Below are 15381 nucleotides of genomic sequence, written 5' to 3'. Positions count from 1 at the left end.
CCTCTCAGTCAGAGTCACGTGGGGACTAGTCAAGCAGATAGTAGGGTGTGAAAGTGTGATAGTATATTTTAAAACATACAGATGAAATTAGCAGGTGTCAGGTTGTGTTTGCGTATACTGGGTCTACACCAAACTACTTCCACAGCCCCAGACTAAAAATTGAAAGTCTTTTGTAAATCTAGGAGTTTTCGTTAAATTGAAGGTAATAATCTGCTCTGTTTCATATCAGTCTTCTAAGTCTCAGTGACGTAACACAATCAACAACCAATAGATGAGCGGGGAAAAGGTCCCTGGTTCCAGACCGGGCAGTAAAACCATAGATAGATATATATAAACACCTTTCTTATATATATCTGTGAGTAAAACCACTTCCACAGGAAAAAGTAACATCACAATAATGCTGGTAAGCTCAGTCCTAAATAAAAATACAGTGATGTCATATATTTACGGCCACAAGCGGGATTTTGGGGGCGCTGTTTCTTAGTAAAGAGAACAGTAAGGAGACCAAGTTAAAATGTATAAATAAATGTCGGCCTATACATAAATAAGTGATAAATAATCGATAATTAATGTATGATTAACTAAATGAAAGTTGAAAGAGCTGATAAATATAAATATTAAATTAAACACCTTATAATTAAATAGGATATAAATGTATATCATGACGTCATTTCTAAATGTTCCTTTCCTTTATTCTTCCTTATATCTATTGTGACTGTAAAATAGTCAACTTTTCATGTTAGAAAAACAGAAACCCTTTTTCAGCTTTGTGAGGGGGCATTTTGTGAGGTCTTCTCCTCTTCTTTTTTTTTTCTCAACACAAACCACTGCACACACTACAGCAGGTGGCCAAAAGCTGCTTCTCCTCCATTTTGTAAGTTTTTACTAAGAGCATGATGAGGAGAAAAATTGCATGGTAGGAAAAAAAATGCTCAAAGAATCTAGTTGTAGTCTTGTAAATAGTGACCCTGAAAGATTCACAGTCTGTCTAAAACCTCAGTGTGAGACTAAAAACTCTAAACACTTGTCTTTAGATGTGAGCAGGTGTGAGCTGATAGTCTTCCAGGAGTCTTTTCCAAATCTTTTCAAAGTCTTCTGGTGTAGGCCTATAGGCAGCAATAGTCGTAAACCCTATAAGAAATCAACGTTAGCGAAGCAAAGGTTAGCATAAAAAGGTGTGCAAGTACAAACTGCCAGACGTCTGAATTAACCTAAAACAGGGTTTTCTTGTTTAATGTTTAATGATATCATCGAAAAAAATGGTGGTAAAGTAAAGTAAAGTAACTTGCTTTGGAATGTTATTAAGTATATTTACTCAAGTACTGTCCTTAAGTACACATTTTAAGTACTTGTACTTTAACTAACTTGTCTTATTTTACTTCACTACAATTATCTGACCGTTTTAGTTATCAATTTAGTTATTTTACAAGTAAGGATTTTTTGCACTAAAATACATATAGAGAGTTAAATATGTTCTCAAGTCTGACTCGAGTCCAAGTCATGTGAATCGAGTCCACACCTCGGCTTAACAGTATATACAAGTACAGCTGAAACTATTAGTCGATTAATTAATTAATTAATTAATTAGTCGACTGACACAAAATTAGTCACCTATTTATTTTGATAAAAATGTAAATCACAGTCACAGGGGACAAGTTTCTGCCTTTTTTATGTTTGGTTTTAATACTTTGTGTACATTTTCCTGATTACTTTTACTTAATTAACATTTTTGTTGCCATATTTTTTTTTTACTTTACTTGAGTATTTTTTATAGTGTGATATGAATGACTTAATACATTTATTTCATTCTCATTCAGTGTAAACTTTTATCACCAGCAGGTGGTGATATTGTCCTTAAAATAGCTCAGAAAGGAGGTAAACATAACTGTTGCATGTAACAGAAAAAGCTGGTACATCAGTGTATTTCAGACAGTGTTGAACAAAATATTCAGATCTTAAACTTCAGTAAAAGTAGCAATACAAGAGTGTAAAAAATACTAAAGTAAAAGTTATCCAATCAAATGTAGGTAGATTTATATTTAGCATTAATCTAAATCTGCAAAATTCTCTAAAGCTTTCACATAAATTTTATGGAAAAGAAGTGTAAAGCAGCATATTACACATACATTCCACCACTGATTATAGACTGCATATTTTGAGGTATATATTTAACTAGTATGCTGTAACGAGTGTGTATATGTTAGAAACAATAGCATGGCAGCAACTAAATCTTTAAAAAAATGGTGAAAAATGCCTATAACAAGTTCTGAGAGTTCAGCGTCACATCAAATGTCTTTTTTTTGTCCGATCAACTGTTCACTGTTCACAATGATCTAAAACAGATTAAATCAGTTGGGGCTTAAATTATCAAATCAAATTTGAGATGTAAACCAAGGTTTGAAGGCCATATTAATAGGTTTATGCTATAAAAATTAAAGTATATCAAAATAAATATATAAAAACAGAACTGTGTCCTTTGCTCAGTATCTTCAAACCTGCAGGATCAAAGTGTTTTTCAATTTGCATCTTCACATGCAAAAACCCACTGAGAGCAGAGTGAAATCCATTTGATTCGACCCCGAGGTGAAGTGCGATCCTATTAAGATGCGGCTTCTATATGTCAAGCTCTATTCTCCTCAGGATTTTATTTTTCTGAAAAACTTTAACTGTAAAATAAATATCCTAACTGCCAGATATATAATACACATTAGTTACTGACATATTCAGAAGTACATAACATCAATCAAAATTTCATGTCACATTTCTGGGTTGCCTGAACAACTTATGCTGTTTTATGTTAAATATCAGTGGTTCTACTTGGGCTTTTTCCAGGTATACACGTTCCTTAAATGATAGATTCTGATGTTTTTGTTTTTTTAATTTCTAGCAATTTCTGGCATTATATGTTTCTGCAAACTCAAACTTCTCAATTAATTTTTCCACCCAAAACATGTTGAATATGAATGTTTCTGATGTGCTGCAACTCATTCTCATGGTGATGAGGCTGCTTTAAACATGCTGCAAACACATGACAACACATTGTAACCCTGACAGTCGCTGTTTTTAAGATTGGGAAAACCATTGTTTTAAATATTGAAATCACAAAAAAACTTTGGTTAAGATTATATAAAAAATAACATCTTTGGGATTCAAAAAACTTCCAACAATGGGATGCAAACAATGGTTTCTAGGTTAAAAGTCCTGGGTTTGTTGGTCCCAACCACCCAACGCCAGACTTATCAGACTTTTAACATAAGTTCTTATTCATATAAGCAACTCATTTGTAACCAGACCAAAAAAATATTGCTGATAGGGATGGAAATTCTGTCCAAGTTATTTAACAGACGATCAGCAGCCTTAACAATCGCGCATGACACCAGCAACTCTCGCTGCTGGTATTCCCCTGCCCCCGGCCAGAAAACATCCTTGTCACAGCAATCCAAGGCTCCAGTGCTTATGACAGAAAGAAATGAGGTATTACATCAGCTGGAACAATGCATTTAATTGGTCAAACATATATTTCTGCTGGTGGAAATCTGCTAAATTGAGGTCCATCCGAATACTTTTTCACCACACAGTGTTCCCCAGTGGTGTTAAAGCATTCATAAGAATCTGTTGTCAGTTTTTATATATTTTTGTGCAAATGTTTAGGCCAAAAATCTGTGCTTGGTGTGACAACAGGACTACAGGACCCATTGAAAAACTAAGAACCAACAAAGCTAAAAACCTTAACCATTTTGATCACAATCGCAAACTGCTGCTGCTGTCGTTATTGGTTTATCTTCAGTCAGGCCCAGCCAGATACACCTGAGAGAGAACACAAGACATCATGAGTGAAAAGCATGATAACCAGTAGTACAGGAGCCTTGTTTTAGAAGTTTCAAACATGTTTAATTAGTCAGTAATTTTGGTCACTATCCAGATATCATGATTAAATCTGATGGATGAAACAAATTGACTTTCAATGAGCTTCTTCCTCGGGAGAGTCTCTTTATATCTCAGGGTCATTTTGGAGGCTCAATCTGAGCACAGACCAGGACTGAATTTTTCTCCTGAAATATGTTGCGTACAAATGTGTTCTTTGCTCATAAATCTTTTCCTGCAGATTGACAGCTTTAATTAGTTTTTTGTGCTGGCTTAGTTTTGTTACTTATTGGTGTGTAGGAGAGTGTCTGTATGTGTGTAGGAGAGTGAGAGAGTCAATCAGTCTGCCTGTGTTTCACTGCATGAGAAGGTTTCACTCTGAGTGAATCTGCAGAATGAGAGCAGTTATTATTGCTGGGAACCTGCAGGCAGATTGCAATGGCAGCCGGTTATCAGTGCACCTCACACTCTAAAAATACCCTCCAGATGACATCCTTTTGTGCCCCTACCATCGCCCCCTTTCTCCAGCCATCAGCTCTGCTCCACTTACAGCGCAAAATGAATCTCGTTCCTGCTCAGCAGTCATGTGCTCTCCTCCTTCAACTTAATGTGGCAGGGAGGAAAATAAGTGGCAGATCGGGGAGTTGTAGTGCTGTTTTGTGTTGGTCTTTCAAACCCCATTACTCTGCTGCGGCTGCTGCTGGTTTGAAAGCAGGAACGATGTGGCTCTTTTCTCGCCATGTTGCTCGATCTATTTGACACAAAGTCCAAAGAAAAATATCTTGACAATCAGTGCTTGAATTACCATAAAATGTGGCACAGACCTTCACAGTCCTGGATGAACTTTACATTTGTATCATCTCCACTTTTCACACTGATGTCGCCTTCAAGTGTTGTCGTGTTAAGATTCGAGGTTTATCTGATGCGATAAGATGTTTTCTCCCAGTAAACACACACTTGGCTGTGGAAGATTTTTCTAATTTTACATTTAATTTGCTGCTGATTAAACTGTTGATGGCTGGCCAGAGGCTGATTGTTGCCATGGTTACTGCTCGGCTACAGTGCAGCCTGCAGATGCCAGTTACAGACAGAAATGTTCTGTTTTTTTCTTTGGGCAGGAGTTTGTACATTACTTATGTGGAGCTTGTATTTTTCAGCTGCTCATTCTAAGGTCAAGATGAAACCTTGAAACCCGGTTTCTAATGTGCTCAAAGGAAAAATGGTTATTTGGACACGTACAACTCCATGACAACTAGAAAGTCCACGTGCTGGTGAAGAGGCACGTGATATAGTCAGACACTCCAGGAGCAGGTTGCACCAGCTGCTCTTTATTTCAAACTTAGCCTCTTTATAACCCAAGTGTGTTTGGAGCAGAGACCTTTACATGACTGAACATTCAACTGGTTGTCCACAAAAACTAGTTCTTATGGGAATTTGTTAAGATCTTATTGATTTTATAGATTCTGCTTATTGGTCCAAATCTTTATGGTATCTGATCAATTCAATTCAAAATCAATTCAAAGAACTTTATTTTTCCGTTAGGAACTTTACATGTGGAGGAGCAGCAGGGCACACACACACACACACACACACACACACACACACACACACCATCAGCCCACACTAGACATATGGCAGATAATAAAATCTTTGCTGAGCCTAGTGAATAAATAAGTTATTAATACCTCCATAGTGGAGGGGCAATAAATAATAGTTAAAAATAAATAAATAAAAAGAGTCTAGGTGTTAAAAGAGAGAGGAGACAGTTCAAAAGAGGGGGTTCAGCCATTCAAAAGTCTTATGGATGCCAGGACAAAGCGTGACAGGGCTCTATTTGTCCTTAGTTTAGGTGCTCTGTATCTGTGGCCTGAGGGTAAGAGGCAATACTGGCTGTGTAGAGTGTGTGTGATGTCCAAAGTTTTTGATCACTGATCACTTTTCTGTGTGGAAAAAAGTGCGCCCACACAGTTTTATCTCTGAGTCTGAACACAGAGTAGATGAAGTGAGAGAATAATTTTTTAACAGTATTTTTCAGTCCAAGGAAAATTCTGCTGACTTTTAATGGATTAACAAAAAGCTTGTGCAACAAACAACAACTAAACAGCACAATACATCTGACCTTTTGAACCCTGTCTCCAAGGTCAGGGCTGAACTTTGAACCTCAACTTGTATCTTGATCATCTCAAATATCTGATATATTTAGTGTCAAAAGTCAAGTCAAGTCAAGTCAGCCTATTTGTGTAGCACAATATAACATGATACGTCTTCACAAGAACAATTCCTAATCCAGCAAAAGCTCTTGTAGAAGACAAAGCTTGTAGCACAAAAGGAAGGAAATGGTAGAAATGTTAGGAGAGGATCCCCTTTAGTAGAAAATATAACAATAGGATTACACTACAGATGGTCCAATACTAAAGTAACAAATCCAACACAAGATGTTGAACAAAATAAGTCCAAGAAATGAGTCCAGTGAATTCAGTCCAATGGAATACGTCCAGTTTAGGAGTCTGAATGAGTTCTGCTCTGCTGTGAAGCCATAATTGGGATCATGTTGAGGTTCACAGTAATAACTGCAAAATAAAAAGGGTGATTGTCACAGAAGCACAAATTATATCAAAGGTTCCTACAGCAGCACAAGTAGAGGACAGTAGAAGGAATTGTTGTACCTTGTGGATGCCACAGCAGGTGTTTTCCATTAGAGATCTGTGGCAACACACCTGTAGTGTAGACTTCAATGATTAAACTGATGCCAGCATGCTTGAAAGTCTCGCTCCAAATAGGTGTGCAGCAGTGTTTTTATGCCTTTTAAAACAGGAACATATGGGTCTCCCCCAAAAGTTGTTCTTAAATACCTGTTGACTTCAAACACCATGATGAGAACTCAGACTTCTACATTTGTGCAGCCAATTCACTAAATTACTTCATTAAATTACATCATGAAACATTATGTGAAACCTTGTGAACATGTTTGTATGTGTGATTGTGTGTGATTGTGTGTGTGTGTGTGTGTGTGTGTGTGTGTGTGTGTGTGTGTGTGTGTGTGTGTGGGTGTGGGTGTGTGTGTGTGTGTTCGTACAAGAAGCAGATGTGACCTATTCGCTGTGGGGAACACATAGATGTTGAATTATTTATACTTTATATGTCAAACAATAGATTCAGCTCACTTATAAGGATGGTGCACATTTATCTACTGTGGGTGGAGTTAGTTTGCAACCCCATTAGTGCAGGAAAATGAGACTTTTACCTTATTAGAGCTGCATGAATTGATTTTTCCTGACTACTTGTAAAAAGTTGTTATTGCAAACAGTTGCACAATCAACAGATAGCATAATTTCAGCACTCAGTTGGAGTCTTATTTCGGCGTACTTTCCTTTTAACTCCATTTTAGTCTAGTTGCTAGCTTTCTCTGGTTTGGTGCTGGGCAGGTAGTGTATGTTTTTGGAGTGAAAACATCTGCCTCATGCAACAAAAATGGTTTATTAAAGAGCAGAAATGTGACCAAAATAGTAAAGTTCCAGTCCATTAATCCGAAGCAATTACCTGTTGTTACCCCGTTCCAAACGCTTTCAGTAGTCTGGAGCTGTGCGGGTGTACTTGCCTTTACAGACACTCCTTCAAGCAATCGGCGTCTTAAAACATGACGCAATCATGGTGCACTGTTAAGTGGATTCTTGGCATTAATTAAACATTAGTATAAGATGGATCAGACTTTTGCCAAATCGAGTTATTGGATCTACAAAAACATCTCTGTGTCCGACAAACTCTGTAAGAGCATATTCCTGTTCATCTTTAGTGGTTATTATTGCATCTATTTCAGCAATAACTGCAGGCTCGGAAAAAGCCGCCATAACTGTTTGGCAAGTAGCAGCCTGGATTTTGCATCATCATCTGCAATGCAGTCTCAGATTGATTAAGTTGTCGACTATGGCTCAGCCCCTGATTGGCCCGAGTGCATTTTATATTCTTGAAATGAGGTGGAATGGGGGAAAGGCCAGACTATCACATAGTGTTTGTACCAGACTAGAAAGATATTGAATATGATGGGTTCATATAAGGCTAAATGTTTGCAGTACTTCTGTGCACTCTTTACACTCTCTGCACCAGCAAGTGAAACTGCTTGTTTTTTTTCTGGCAGCTTATATTTTCTTTTTCAATATTTTCAAGGTTACTTACCTCAGCACAGCTCACAGAGCTAACACTCTTTACATACAGTAGGCCTGCAGCTGTATCTCTGCATGAATGTGAAGGCCATCATATTGTCATACAGCTTTCAGAGGCTGTTCCACGTGACAGCTGATGCTAATTTCTAGAGTGATGAGGGAGAAGTGGCACAGCGTGGGAGTAAGGAGGTAGAGCATGTACTCCAATCAAAGAGCCTCTCAAACAGCGGCTGCACAACACAACACTTTATAATCAGTTTCTCTTGGTATACCATTTCTTTTTGCCCTAAGAATCTCCCCCCCAGACACAAATAATGTAACATAGTTTAGTATAGAAGTCTCTCTTTTTCTCACACATACAGTTTCTTGTTTTGTTCTTATCAACCTTGTTTCCACCATTATCAACAACAAAGCTTTGATAAACACAATGTACATCACATGTACAGCAGCAAACAGCTGTCAGACAAAGTAAGAGACTAAAAAAAGACTAAAACACTACATCTAGCTGCTAAACAGCCTGATAGTTGTCTCTGCAGTTGGTGGAGAGCTAATAGAAGAGCAAATATTGGACTTGAGCAGGCTGGATCATTGAAGAGCATCTGTAGCACACTTCCCGACTTTGAAATAGAAGAGGCTGTGTCCAACAATTTTACTTTCCAAAAGCAAAAATCTGTCAAACGCCCACTTCACACAGAGTGAGTTGAATGTGTGATGAGCCAGTATGTTAAAATTTTCTTCAACTTTTATTTTAATTCTGTATTTTGGCTTTTTGTGCCAGTTTTGAACATCTCAGAGAAAAGTGTGTCAGTTACTGCTATGTACATGCTTGGTGGATTTTCAAAATAAACTTCCTTCTTCACAGGAATCAGCTAACTTTAGGCAATGTAAGCACTTGACCAAGATTAGGGTAAAAGGAAAAGAGTTGGGGATTATAAACAACTACTTCCACACTTAATTACTGGATGCAGTTATGCAATTTGACTACAAATAACAACACTGACTAACTCCTGAAGATACCTCTTCTATCTTTATATCATGTCCTTTGTTGCACTGGAAAATGTATCTTTTAGGCTGATAAATAGGGTGGAGCATTATCATCAGAAGTGGGGGCGATTTCATGCCTATATGGAGGGGAGTTAATTGGAGTGTCATAGGTGTGGTGTATATGGACTTTGTGTACTGTTCCTCCATGTGCTGTGACTAGCTACCATGCTAGCTACGTACTCTTTTGGCGCCTTTTCATTCTGATTAGCATGATTGTTTTGTTTTCTTTTTCTTGTTGTTTCTGTCTTTTATTTTAATGATTGTTATTTTGGTATTCATACAAGCTAGCATGCAAGTATGTTGAAGTATTTTTCCTTTTGCTTATTTGTGTATATTGTCATTATGCACTGCTATACTCAGGTTGTGTGCTGTTGCTATGTTCATGTGTTTGTGTAAAATGCTTATTGAAAACTCAAATAAAATATTAATCATATTATGTCCTTTGCTCTTAACGTCTAATATTTCAGAGGATGTGTTTATATTGGAAAGCCTGGTGCATGTCATAGAGTTGCTAAAGGGTGTCTTGTGCGTCAGAATCAGACGCCAAGCCATGAAAAATCGTTGGTATCTGACAAGTTCGGAGTAAGACCAGGTTTGTTTGTCCGTCAGTTTGTTTTTTATTTTTCTGCCCCCTGGTGGCAAAGAAATTGGTTAAAATTGGTTAAGATTAACTTGCACGTCTCATATTACTTAATCTGTTTCAATTAAAGAATCAAAACTCATTTTTTATGGCCTCTAAGCAGTGAACAGCATGAATTCGGTCTTGAGACTTTTTGAGAAGTTCTGCATTTGACCAGGTCATCATTGCTGCTTTGCCCTCTGTAGGCCAAACCCAGTCAATAATGTCAAAGTGACAGCATTAAGCACACCTCACTTGATCCATTGTGTGCACAAGGAAGAGTCTGAGTGTTTGTTCCTATTCTCTCTTTAAAATAGTGTCCTGTTAGCAGAATGAGGGGAGGAAGCTGAGTGATGCAGACAAGATGTTTCCCAGTGGAGCGACCAACAACACCAGACATACCTGAGAGCTGGAAAGCCAGCGTGGCAATTACAGCTAAATACCAGCTGTTCCAGGATCACCACCAACATCTGGAGCCACTGGAGCGCTCCTCATTACCTGTGAGTTTTCATATTTTTTGCCTTGTGTCCTCTCATACATCTTACTCAGTCGCACAATGAGCACTTCCTGTGGTTCGAACTCTCCAGAGAGATTCACTGCCAACTGCTCTCACATTACAAGCTTCAGGCAGCATGGTTACACTCCAGCTGCTGCTGTTACACACAGTATCATAACATCATTCAGTGTACCGTGGATAACTAAATTTGAAAATAATTACATGACAGTATGTCATGTAGGAGCAACCATGTGTTGATTAATGTATTTTTAAGCATTGATTTATTTGAAATCTAATTTTCTGGGATGTTTCAGTTAAACATGGAAGCCTGATTTACCACGTTAAAAACCAAAAAAGAGAAATAACTAATTAATCATTTTTTACACATTTTGAATGTATTAAATCATCAGCACATAATATTCTATCTGTGGACTGTCAAAATTAAAGTGGTAATATTCAAAAGCGCCAACAATTTTGCGACAATTTCTCAAAAATCTTCTCAATTTTCTTGATTAGAGGCTTGTTAAAACAGTTATATTCTGTCTTTTTTGGGTTCTATTTGATAGTTTTAGAGAAGCAGAGTAAAAGCCACCAATGAGCCATGTGACGCCCAATAAAACAGTTTAAAATGTGAAAACACATTCTCCATGAATAAAATCAATGCTTGGGTTTCAGAGGGTTAAAGAACAACAAAACCAAAGTGAATGATGGTGTGACATTTTCAAAAAGATTATAGTACCCGTTTTAAATAATGAAAACAATAAATCAAATTAATGTGTTGCTGTCAATGTCGGTATTGTGGGGCCTGCGACATATAGATCAATATATAGGTAACACTGCTGCCATCTTAATGAGCAGGGACAGCTAAATGTAGCAATTGAAGATATTTTTTATTTCTTAGATATACCTTTTATTCATCTTTTTTTCTATGCAGTAATGGCAGAATTTTTGAAAATATGCCTTTGAGCAAAACTAGCTTACTGTATCAGACCTCGCTAGCATAAATTAGGTTTACTTTTATCCAAACGTATTTATTTAACACAAAACACACTTAAATATGCAAGATTACTGTAAATCTTTACAGTATAATCTCACTTGATTTAGTTTACCGATTAACAGGAAGTCTCTTTTCGTTCTTTCAAAATAAAAGCGTCCGTTATCAAAACAGGCTTTTGCCTAGTACTGTATATATATTTTTGATTTTGCCCATGTACGCATGTTTTATACATACTGGAGTATGTGTAAAAACGTAGCGATTAATTGATTAATTGATTGTTAACATCATAGATGCTTGAGTTGGCAGGTTTCTTCCAAGCGCCCATATATACAGGTGCATCTCAATAAATTAGAATATCATGGAAAAGTCCATTTCCAGTAATCCAAGTAATAGTCCCAAATAGCCCCAACCAAGTTTAAGTTACTTTTTAAAATTGGTCTTTTGTAATATAATTTTTTTTTTGAGACCTGAATTTTAGGTCTTCATTAAATGTAAGCCATAATCGTTACAATTAGAATACATTAAATCAATTAAGACATGAAATGTTTCATTCTGCGTGTAATGGATCTATATAATGTTTAATCCCACTTTTTGAATTGAATGATTTACATACATAAACTTTCTATGATATTCTAATTCATTGAGATGCACCTGTTGTGTATAATTCAACTTTCTTTCCGCATGGTTTAACATTACATGTCAAAATTGGCTCCCAAGTAGTGTGATAGTATCATATCAGATGAAGAAGCTTATCGGCCCAGTCCTAATGGGTGTGAGAGGGGACAAGGACTCCTCCAGGGCTTCTGAGTAACAATTATTAGCAACATGAGATGGCAGTGAATGGTCACCCAGTGAATGGGTGGGGCACCAAACAGGCAGACTAAAGGTGGAGGTTGGATATTAGCAGATGTGATGGCTGAAAAAGACCATAACTATAACAGAGTCGGGGTGAGATTAGCTGGTCCTTGGTGACATTTTTCGCAATTTGGGTTACTGCCAGGATAGATGTGAGCTCTCTCATTTTTATGCACAGTGCCATTAGTGAGCCATGTGTGAAATGGGAGCTGGGTGTAAGGATGTATAAAGTTGATCTTAACAGAAATGTTCTGTTTTTTATTGCTTTCTACCAATCGTTTCTCCTTTTACATTCCACTGTTATGACTTTGTCTCCAGTTTAAAATCCAAACTGCGGTAATTTCCTTCCTAACAGAAGCAACACCTCCTCCTCCTCGCCTCATAAAAACTATAAATCACTCTGCATCCCCAAACCACATTAGGCATTCTGCAACATAATGCCTTTTCTCATTTGTGAAGTCGCTACAAACAGTATCTGCAGTCTTCAGCTCGGCAGCCTGCAGACGTGTCAGAGTGTCAAGCTATTGAACCCTCTGGCCACTGATTAATGAGTCTCTCTCCTCCCTCAGCACTTTTAAAGGTGCCACTGAGTTGTCATTTGTTTTCTTGTCTGAGTCACCTGAGGGGACAATGTTGGATTCAACCCATATGCCACGTTTGGATGTGTTGCATACTAGATGATAAATGGTTTGTTTCCTGATGGTATGCATTAATTATGCTCCTCAGATAGGCTCTTAGATACACACAAGTAATTACCAAACACTTCTCTGGAAACAATCTTTGCTCGAATGCAGCAAAATGTAAATTTCATCACTGCTGACATGGTTAATCCTTAAAATGCTCTTAAAAAAAAGCAAATGTATAAATGTTTCATTTTAAGTGTTTGATTTGTAAAAGTCTTCCGGCTGAGAGAGGTCTTTAAAAAGAGGGTTCCCAATGTGCTTTCAATCTCAAAGCCTTCACCAGTTAAAATTCAACTTAGGTTTTAATGGTACAATTAGTTAAATCAAGTGTTCTTATCTAAATATTAGTTAAAAAAATTTGACTTCAAAACTTAAAAATGACCATTTGCATATTAAGTAAATGGTAAATGGACCTGCACTTATATAGCGCTTTTATCCAAAGTGCTTTACACTACAGACAGTGCTCATTCACCCATTCACACTCACATTCATACTGGTGTTAGAGGCTACCAGGGCACACTGGTGCCACCTGCCACCATTGGGAATTCATTCATACACCGATGAACGCAGCATCAGGAGCAATTTGGGGTTCAGTATCTTTCCCAAGGATACTTCGACATGTAGGCTGCTGTGGTCAGGGATCGAACCATCGACCTTCCGATCAGTGGGCGCTCTACCAACTGAGCCACAGCCATCCCACTGTGTTACCTTGAAGCCAAGCTACATCCCTAAGGCTGTGTAAAACGTAAATAAAAACAGAATGCATAAAAATCAGAAATGTATATATTTGCAAAAAAACAAAAGTTTTCCAGGGTGACACAGATGTGTAGTGGTTTGCCTCCGACTTGCAGCTCTTTTTTTGTGGAGTTTGTCCTCCCAGCGTGGGTTCTCTCTGGGTCCGCCAGCTTCCTCCCATAGTCCAAAAACATGCAGCTTAGGTTTAATTGGTGACTCTAAATTGCCCATAGGAGTGAATGAGAGCATGAACGGTTGACCTGTCCAGGGTGAACCCCGCCACAATGTCCCAGCCACCCAAGTTCAGATAAGCAGTAAAAGATAATGGATAGATCTTTGTCTTGAGTTTGAGCATTAGATATCTTATCATTGTACTGTTTTGAATTAAATGTAGGTCGCAAAGGATTTGTAAATCATCAGCATCAGTTTCAAACTCTCATACAACTTGTACAGTATAATCCAAGTCTTTTTTAATCAGTCATACGCTCACTACTTCCCAAACATATGCATTTTCCCTTGAACTAAACTTCATGCAAGACTGCTGTTTCAATAACATATGGTGTAGTTTTTGTGGGATGATATAGTTTTGCTGTTGGTAAATGTGTTCCTTTGCGTTTACTTAAATTCATTGAGTATTCACTCTGCTTTCTGGTTCTCTGTTGACTGTGTAGACTTGCTAGGAAAACTTTGTTTCAAGGTAACACAAGGTGAGTAATTGAATCATAAATGATCATTTTAAGAGTGAAGGTTTCCTTTAAGGATGGATTGAAAACTAACTGTGTAGTCCTGCACAATAAAAAAAAACTGCCTCTAAATGTGATGTACGACTTTAAATCCAGAAGCAAAAGAACCATAAAAAAATGGTGAACGCTGCAATGCAATATGTGAAATAAATTCATATTACACTGCCAGCCACCCGGGCAGAGACAACGATGAAGAAATCCATCACCTGCAGGGGAAGAAAATAATGTTTTGCCAACTCTCTAATATAGTTTTGGCTACAGTGAGATTAGCTGAGAAAGCCTTAACTGTAGGTCACTGCCACAGCTGAGCATAGGTCAGTGTTTAATTTGATTTCTTAATAGCCTTAGTTTAATCCTCCCCAACAGTATTAGATGCATCTGTCTTATGGTGGAAAATGCGCTTTACATGCAAAGGTTGGCTTATGATGTATTTACTCACACGCCAATGAATCTCCTTTCCACTTGTGTTTTTGTTTCTTTAATCCTTAATATAAACAGTGGTTTTGTGCTTTGTGTGTGTGTGTGTGTGTGTGTGTATGTGTGTGTGTTTGTGTCTACTCAATAATAATTGTGCTTAATGTTATTTACTATTTTTGCAAATGCCCTAATTATTGGCTTCTTAGAAAAGTATATCATTTTCATTGTTTTATGTAAAAGTAGGTCCCCAATAGTCACCAAATAATCTGTGTGAAATATGTTAATTCATGTAAATGATGGACCAAGAAAGCATGTTTACTGTTTTTTCTGGATGTCCCCATAAAGCCTGATTAAAATATCACGTCATCATTTCAGAGGTTTGAAGGTGTGTATAGGTTAACTAAAGGTAAGGTAAGGTACTAGGTAAGTTTATTTGGAGTCCCCATGATGTATGAAAACCAGTATGCGTGTGTGTGTGTGTGTGTGTGTCTGTGTGTCTGTGTGTGTGTGCGTGTGTGTGTGTGTGTGTGTGTGTCTGAGTCCAGAGAGACTCAGCAATAAGTGATGCTCCCAGCTTGTAGCTGCAGTGCTCTTTATGGGCAGTAAAGAGGCTGTGTCGCAGTGTTGCGTGCAAAGGAAAAGGAAAAGGAAGGAGAGGGAGGGGTGATGCGTTGAGTGACATAAGAGGAGGAGGTGCGGTTGAAACTGGATCAGTCGGACAGTGGGTCACTGGGCCGGGGAGGACCGCTGTTTCTGCTGAGCTCAGCT

Source organism: Centropristis striata, chromosome 16 (assembly GCF_030273125.1).
Source record: "Centropristis striata isolate RG_2023a ecotype Rhode Island chromosome 16, C.striata_1.0, whole genome shotgun sequence".
Classification (NCBI taxonomy): Eukaryota; Metazoa; Chordata; class Actinopteri; order Perciformes; family Serranidae; genus Centropristis; species Centropristis striata.
This window is presented reverse-complemented; position numbering follows the sequence as displayed.